The sequence below is a fragment of the Chlorocebus sabaeus genome, chromosome 8 (assembly GCF_047675955.1).
Source record: "Chlorocebus sabaeus isolate Y175 chromosome 8, mChlSab1.0.hap1, whole genome shotgun sequence".
Lineage (NCBI taxonomy): Eukaryota > Metazoa > Chordata > Mammalia > Primates > Cercopithecidae > Chlorocebus > Chlorocebus sabaeus.
Window position 1 is genome coordinate 33,949,076 of NC_132911.1, and position 9,090 is coordinate 33,958,165.

Genomic DNA, 9,090 nt, shown 5'->3' on the forward strand with positions numbered 1-9,090 from the left:
AACATGTGTAGCATTAGTGAACCAACATGGAAAAATAAAAAAAGGATACCATAGTTCTGAAAATTTTTATTTTCAAACACAGAAGTTCTATGTGCAGAGTTGATGCATGTCTAGATTCCAGCATCATGAAACCTCCTTGTGATAGGCGCAATCATTATATTCTTCACACATGCAAGTCTCATCAGAGGTAGCTGGTAGGCATGACTAGATTGAGGCTATCACCATGGAATCTGGTTTTATTGGAGCAGTGTATCTGGAATAACTTTGGCATAGATCAGGGAAAGCTACAGCTCAAGTGACAGGCCCAAAAGCGTTGCTTACATTGTACTATCTAACATGGTATCCATTAGCCACATGTGGCTATTTAGATTTTAATTTTTAGCTTATTAAACTTAAATGAAATAAAACATTTAATTCCTTTATATTTAAAGTGCTCAATAACTGGAAGTGGCTAGTAGTTAGTGGCTACTGTGTTGGTGAGTACACACATAGACTAATTCCTTCATTGCAGAAAGTTTATTGGATAGCACCGGTGGAATGCCATTGTTTTGTAGACATTCAGAGCACTTTGTTCTTAGAATATCCTGGTCTGTACATCCCAGAAGCAATTATATCATAAAAAACAAGTGACTTCATCTACATGGAAACTTCTCTTGTTATTATCTGAAGAAGTGCCATGTCTTCCCACTGAATTGAGGTCTTGGAAAGGGAGAGGGTTTGTTTCTATTATTCCAAGGTATAAAAAGAGCAGGTCACAAACTTTCAGGTGTAAGAATTTCTCCTTATCATCAGGGGCCTTGTTTTTTTTATCACATGAAGACCTAAGACAAGCAAGTATTGATAAGCCATTTTCTATTTAAAAGAAATCATCTAGGATTCCTGAGCAAGATGGCCGAATAGCAACAGCTCTGGTCTGCAGCTCCCAGTGAGACAAACGCAGAAGGTGGGTGATTTCTGCATTTCCAACTGAGGTACCTGGATCATCTGGTTAGACAGTGGGTACAGCCCATGGTGGGTGAGCAGAAGCAGGGTGGGGTGACACCTCACCCAGGGAGTGCAAGGGGTCAGAGAACTCCTTCCTCTAGCCAAAGGAAGCCATGGGGGACCATGCCATGTGGGACCGTGCATTCTGGCCCAGATAGTATGCTTTTACCACCATCTTCACAACCAGCAGGCCAGGAGATTCCCTCGGATGCCTAAACCACCAAGGCCCTGGGTTTCAAACACAAAACTGAGCAGCTGTTTGGCCAGACACTGAGCTAGATGCAGGAGTTTTTATTTCGTACCCCAGTGGCACCTGGAACACCAGCGAGACAGAACCATTCACTCCCCTGGAAAGGGGGCTAAAGCCAGGGAGCCAAGTGATCTAGCTCAGCAGATCTCAACCCCATGGAGCCCAGCAAGCTAAGATCCACTAGCTCGAAATTCTTACTGCCAGCACAGCAGTCTGAAGTCGACCTGGGATGCTCAAGCTTGGTGGGGTAGCGCATCCACCATTACTGAGGTATGAGTAGGTGGTTTTCCCCTCAAAGTGTAAACAAAGCTACAGGGAAGTCTGGACTGGGTGGAGAGCCCACCACAGTGTCTCAAAGGCACTGTAGTCAGACCGCCTCTCTAGATTCCTCCTCTCCGGGTAAGGCATCTCTGAAAGAAAGGCAGCAGCCCCAGTCAGTCAGGGGCTTATAGAGAAAATTCCCATTTCCCTGGGACAGAGCCCCTGGGGGAAACGGTGGCTGTGGGCGCAGCTTCAGCAGACTTAAATGTTCCTGCCTACCAGCTCTAAAGAGAACAGCGGATCTCCCAGGACAGCACTCAAGCTCTGCTAAGGGACAGACTCCCAGCAGGGGTCGACAGACAGGAGAGCTCCGGAGGGCATCTGGTGGTGCCCTCTGGGACAAAGCTTCCAGAGAAAGGAGCAGGCAGTGATCTTTGCTGTTCTGCAGCCACCACTGGTGATACCCAGGTAAACAGGGTCTGGTGTGGACCCCCAGTAAACCCTAGCAGACCTGCAGAAGAGGGGCCTGACTGTCAGGAGAAAACTAACAAACAGAAAGCAATAGCACAAACATCAACCAAAAGGATGACCACGCAAACATTCCATCCAATGGTCACTAACAGCAAAGACCAAAGGTAGATAAATCCATAAAGGTGAGGAAAAACCAGCACAAAAAGGCTGAAAATTCCAAAAAACAGTATGCCTCTTTTCCTCCGAAGGATCGCAACTCTTCACCAGCAAGGGAAAAAAAAACCGGATGGAGAATGAGTTTGATGAATTGACAGAAGTAGGCTTCAGAAGGTGGGTAATAACAAACTCCTCCAAGCTAAAGGAGCATGTTCTAACCCAGTGCAAGGAAACTAAGAACCTTGATAAAAGGTTAGAGGAGTTGCCAACTAGAATAACCAGTTTAGAGAAGAACATAAATGACCTGATGGAGCTGAAAAACACAGCACGAGAACTTCATGAAGCATACACAAATATCAATAGCCAAATCAATCAAGGGGAAGAAAGGATATCAGAGATTGGAGATCAATTTAATGAAATAAAGCACGAAGCAAGATTAGACAGAAAATAATGAGAAGGAATGAACAAAGCCTCAAAGAAATATGGGACTATGTGTAAAGCCCAAACCTACATTTGATTGGTGTATGTGAAAGTGACAGGGAGAATGGAATCAAGTTGGAAAACACACTTCAGGATATTACCCAGGAAAACTTCTCCAACCTAGCAAGACAGACCAACGTCCAAATTCAGGAAATACAGAGAACACTACAACCATATGCCTTGAGAAGAGCAACCCCAAGACACATAATCATCAGATTCACCAAGATTGAAATGAAGGAAAAACTGTTAAGGGCAGCTAGAGAGAAAGGTTGGGTTACCCACAAAGGGAAGCCCATCAGGTAACAGTGAATCTCTCTGCAGAAACCCTACAAGCCAGAAGAGAGTGGGGGCCAATATTCAGCATTGTTAAAGAAAAGAATTTTCAACACAGAATTTCATATCCAGCCAAACTAAGCTTCATAAGTGAAGGAGAAATAAAATCCTGCAGAAACAAACCAAAATGTAAAGACCATCAATGCTATGAAGAAACTGCATCAATTAATGGGCAAAATAACCAGCTAGCATCATGACAGGATCAAATTCACACATAACAATATTAACCTTAAATGTAAATGGGCTAAATGCCCCAATTAAAAGACACATACTGGCAAATTCGATAGTCAAGACCCATCAGTGTGTTGTATTCAGGGGACCCATCACACGTGCAAAGAAACACATAGGCTCAAAATAAAGGGATGGAGGAAGATTTACCAAGCACATAGAAAGAAAAAAAAAATAATAAAAAATAAAAAAAAGCAGGGGTTGCAATCCTAGTCTCAGATAAAACAGATTTTAAACCAACAAAGATCAAAAAAGACAAAGAAGGGCATTACATAATGTTAAAGGTCTCATGCAACAAGAAGAGCTAACTATTCTAAATATATATGCACCCAATAGAGGAGCACCCAGATTCATAAAGCAAGTTCTTAGAGACCTACTAAGAGACTTAGACTCCCACACAGTAATAGTGGGAGACTTTAATACCCCACTGTCAACATTAGACAGATCAACAAGACAGAAAATTAACAAGGATATTCAGGACTTGAACCCAGCTCTGGACCAAGTGGACCTAATAGACATCTACAGAACCCTCCACCCCAAATCAACAGAATATACATTCTTCTCAGCACTTATTCTAAAATTGACCACATAATTGGAAGTAAAACGCTCCTCAGCAAATGCAAAAGAACAGAAATTATAACAAACTGTCTCTCAGACCACAGTGCAATCAAATTTGAACTCAGGACTAAGAACCTCACTCAAAACCACACAACAACATGGAGACTGAACCACCTGCTCCTGAATGACTACTGGGTAAATAATGAAATTAAGACAGAAATAAAGATGTTCTTTGAAACCAAGGAGAACAAAGACGCAATGTAACAGAATCTCTCAGACACAACTTAAGCAGTGTTTAGAGGGAAATTTATAGCACTAAATGCCCACAGGATAAAGTGGGAAAGATCTAAAATAGACACCCTAACCTCACAATTAAAAGAATTAGAGAAACAAGCGCAAACAAATTCAAAAGCTAGCAGAAGACAGGAAATAACTAAGATCGGAGCAGAACTGAAGGAGATAGGGACATGAAAAACCCTTCAAAAAATCAATGAATCCAAGAACTGTTTTTTTTTAAAAGATCAACAAAATTGATAGACCACTAGCCAGACTAATAAAGAAGAAAAGAGAGAAGAATCAAATAGACACAATAAATAATGATAAAGGGGAGATCACCACTGATCCCACAGAAATGCAAACTACCATCAGAGAATACTATAAACACCTCTAAGCAAATAAACTAGAAAATCTAGAAGAAATGGATAAATTCCTAGACACATACACCCTCCCAAGACTATACCAGAAATAAGCCAAATCCCTAAATAGACCAATAAAAAGTTCTGAAATATTAATTACTCTTAATAGCCTACCAACCAAAAAAAGCCAAGGACCAGACGGATTCACAGCCGATTTCTACCAGAGGCACAAAGAGGAACTGGTACCATTCTTCCTGAAACTATTCCAAACGATAGAAAAAGAAGGACTCCTCCCTAACTCATTTTATGATGCCAGCATGATCCTGATATCGAAAACTGGCAGAGACACAACATAAAAAGAAAATTTCAGGCTAATGTCCCTGATGAATATCAATGTGAAAATCCTCAATAATATACAGGCAAACCAAATCCAGCAGCACATTAAAAAGCATATCCATCATGATCATGTCAGCTTTATCCCTGGGATGCAAGGCTGGTTCAACATATGCAAATCAATAAATATAATCCATTACATAAACAGAACCAATGAAAAAAACCACATGATTATCTCAATAGATGCAGAAAAGGCCTTCAATAAAATTCAACACCCTTCATGCCAAAAACACTCAATAAACAAGGTATTGATGGAACATATCTGAAAATAATAACTATTTGTGACAAACCCACAGCCAATATCATACTGAATGGGCAAAAGCTGGAAGCATTTCCTTTAAAAACTGGCACAAGACAAGGATGCCCTCTTTCACCACTCCTATTCAACCTAGTATTGAAAGTTCTGGCCAGGGCAATCAGGCAAGAGAAAGAAATAAAGGATATTCAGATAGGAAGAGAGGAAGTCAAATTAGCTCTGCAGATGACACGATTGTTTATTTAGAAAACCCCATCTCTCCCTAAAACTCCTTAAGCTGATAAGCAAATTTAGCAAAGTCTCAAGATACAAAATCAATGTGCAAAAATCACAAGCATTCCTATATGCCAGTAATAGACAGCCAAATCATGAATGAACTCCCACTCACAATTGCTATGAAGAGAATAAAATACCTAGGAATAAAATTTACAAGGGATGTGAAGGACCTCTTCAAGGAGAACTATAAACCACTGCTCAAGGAAGTAAGAGAGGGCACAAACAAATGGAGAAACATTCCATGCTCATGGATAGGAAGAATCAATATTGTGAAAATGGCCACACTGCCCTAAGTAATTTATAGATTCAAAGCTATCCCCATCAAGCTACCATTGATTTTCTTCACAGAATTAGTAAAAACTACTATAAATTTCATATGAAACAAAAAAGAGCCTGTATAGCCAAGAGAATCCTAAGAAAAAAGAACAAAGCTGGAGGCATCATGCTACCTGACTTCAAACTATACTACAAGGCTACAGTAACCAAAATAGCATTGAACTGATACTAAGACAGATATATAGACCACTGGAACAGAACAAAGGCCTCAGAATTAACGCCACACATCTACAACCATCTGATCTTTGACAAACCTGACAGAAAAAAAAGCAATGGGGAAAGGATTCCCTATTTAATAAATGGTGTTAGGAAAACTGGCTAGCCATATGCAGAAAACTGAAACCAGATCCCTTCCTTACATCTTATACAAAAATCATCTCAAGAAGGATTACAAATTTAAATGTAAGACCTAAAATTGTAAAAACCCTAAAAGAAAACCTAGGCAAATAGCATTCAGGACATAGGCATGGGCAAATACTTCATGACCAAAACACCAAAAGCAATGGAAACAAAAGCCAAAATAGACAAGTGGGATCTAATCAAACTAAAGAGCTTCTGCACAGCAAAGGAAACTATCATCAGAGTGAACAAGCAACCTAGAGAATGGGAGAAAATGTTCGCAATCTACCCATCTGACAAAGGGGTAATATTCAGAATCTATAAGTAATTTAAACAAATTTACAAGAATAAAACAAACAACCCCATCAAAAAGTGGGTGAAGGATATGAACAAACACTTTCAAAAGAAGACATTTATGCGGCCAATAAACATATGAAAAAAAAGCTCATCATCACTGGTCATTAGAGAAATGCAAATCAAAACCACAATGAGATACCATCTCATTAATGGCGATCATTAAAAAGTCAAGAAACAACTGATACTGGAGAGGATGTGGAGAAATAGGAACGCTTTTACACTGTTGGTGGGAGTGTAAATTAGTTCAACCATTGTGGAAGACAGTGTGTCAATTCCTCAAGGATTTAAAACCAGAAATACCATTTGACCCAGAAATCCCATTACTGGGTATATACCCAAAGGATTATAAATTATTCTACTATAAAGACACATGCACACCTATGTTTACTGCAGCACTATTCACAATAGCAAAGACTTGGAACCAACCCAAATGCCCACCAGTGTTTAACTGGATAAAGAAACTGTGGCACATATATACGATGGAGTACTATGCAGCCATAAAAAAGAATGAGTTCATGTCCTTTGCAGGGACATGAACCATCATTCTCAGCAAACTAACACACGAACAGAACACCAAACACCACATGTTCTCACTCATAAGTGGAAATAGAACAATGAGAACATATGGGCACAGGCAGGAGAACATCACACCCAGGGGTCTGTTAGAGGGTTGGGGACAAGGGGAAGGATAGCATTAGGAGAAATACCTAATGTAGATGATGAGTTGATGGGTACAGCAAACCACAATGGCATACATATACCTGTGTAACAAACCTGTACATTCTGCACATGTATCCCAGAACTTAAAGTATAATAAAATAAATAAATAAAAATTAAAAAATATTATCTTTTTTTTTTTTTTTTTTTTTTTTTTGAGACAGAGTCTCGCTCTGTCGCCCAGGCTAGAGTGCAGTGGCCGGATCTCAGCTCACTGCAAGCTCCGCCTCCTGGGTTTAAGCCATTCTCCTGCCTCAGCCTCCCGAGTAGCTGGGACTACAGGTGCCCGCCACCTCGCCTGGCTAGTTTTTTGTATTTTTTAGTAGAGACGGGGTTTCACCGTGTTAGCCAGGATGGTCTCGATCTCCTGACCTCGTGATCTGCCCGTCTCGGCCTCCCAAAGAAAAAATATTATCTTACTCTGCAGTTTAGTGAGACACACCACCTGCTGCCATAGTGTGTTTTTAAAAGCTTTATCAAGGTATAATTGATATACTGAAAATGCACACATTTAACATATCCAATTTGATAAGTTTGGACATATACCTGTCACCTCTTCATACCCATTACCTCCAAAAATTTCTTTGTGTGCTTTTTTTCTTTCCTTTTTTTTATTTTGATAAGAACACTTAAAATTAAATCTATCATTTTAGCAAAGTTGTAAGTACACACTACATTATTGACTATAGATACTAAGCTGTACAGCATATCTCTAAATTAATTCATCTTGCATAAATTACACCTTATAGCAACGGGACAATGACTCTCTATTTCCTCCTCTCCCCTGCCCCTGGTAACCATCTTCCATTTTCTGCTTCTATGAGCTTAAGTGTTTTATGTACTGCAAATAAGTACAATATTTGTCTTGTGATTAGCTTACCATAATGTCCTCCAAGTTCATCTTTGTTGTTGAAAAAGTCAGGATTTCCTTCTCTTCTAAGATTAAATAACATTTTACTGTGTGCATATGCCATGTTTTTCTTTGGGGACACTTCCAAACTCATTTTATGTGGCTAGCATAATCCTGACAGCAAAGCCAGACAAAAATGCTACAAAGAAATAAAACTATAGACCAATACCCTAGATGAACACAAAGGCAAACATTCTAAAAATAAAGACTAGCAAACTAAATTCAACAGCACAATGATAGGATCTTACACCACGACTAAATTGGATTTGTTCTTAGGGTTTAAGGTTGACTCAACACGTGAAACATCAATATAATACAACACATTAATAGAATGAATAATTAAAACGACATGATCATCTGGATAAATGTAGAAAAAATATTTGACAAAATTCAATATCCTTTTATGATTAAAAACTCTCAACTGTGTATAGAAAAAAATCCTTAACATATTAAGGTTATATATAAAAAGCTCACAGCCAATGTCATCTTTAACAGTGAAAAACAAAGCTTTTCCTCTAAGATCAGGAATAAGACAAGGATACCCACTTGTGACACTTCTATTCAACATAGTAATGGAAGCCATACCCAAAATAGTTAGGAAAGTAAAAGAAATAAATGGCATTCAAAGAGGAAAGAATGAAGAAAAAAATGTCTATGTTTGCAGATGATGTTATCTTACGTGCAGAAAACCTTAAAGATCTTGTTCCTGATCTAAACTGGCTCTTACACACAAAAATTAACTAAAAATGAATTAAAGACATACACATAAGACCTCAAACTATAAATTTCTAGAAGAAAACACGAAGGAAACCTCCTTAACATTGATCTTTACAATGAATTATTGGATAAGACCAAAAGCACAGGCAACAAAACCAAAAATAAAGTGGGACTACAGTCAACTAAAAAGCTTCTGCATAGGAAAGAGTTAAAAAACTGAGAAAAACAAAAACAATCAACAAAATGAACAAGTGACCTGCAGAATGGGGAAAATATTTGTAAAGCATACGTTGGATAAGGAGTTAACATGGAAAATATACAAGGAACCCTTACAACTCAATAGCAGAAAACCAAACAACTCAACTAAAAAATGAATGAAGTACTTGAATAGACATTTATCCAAAGAATAAATAAAAATGGCCTATAGGTATAT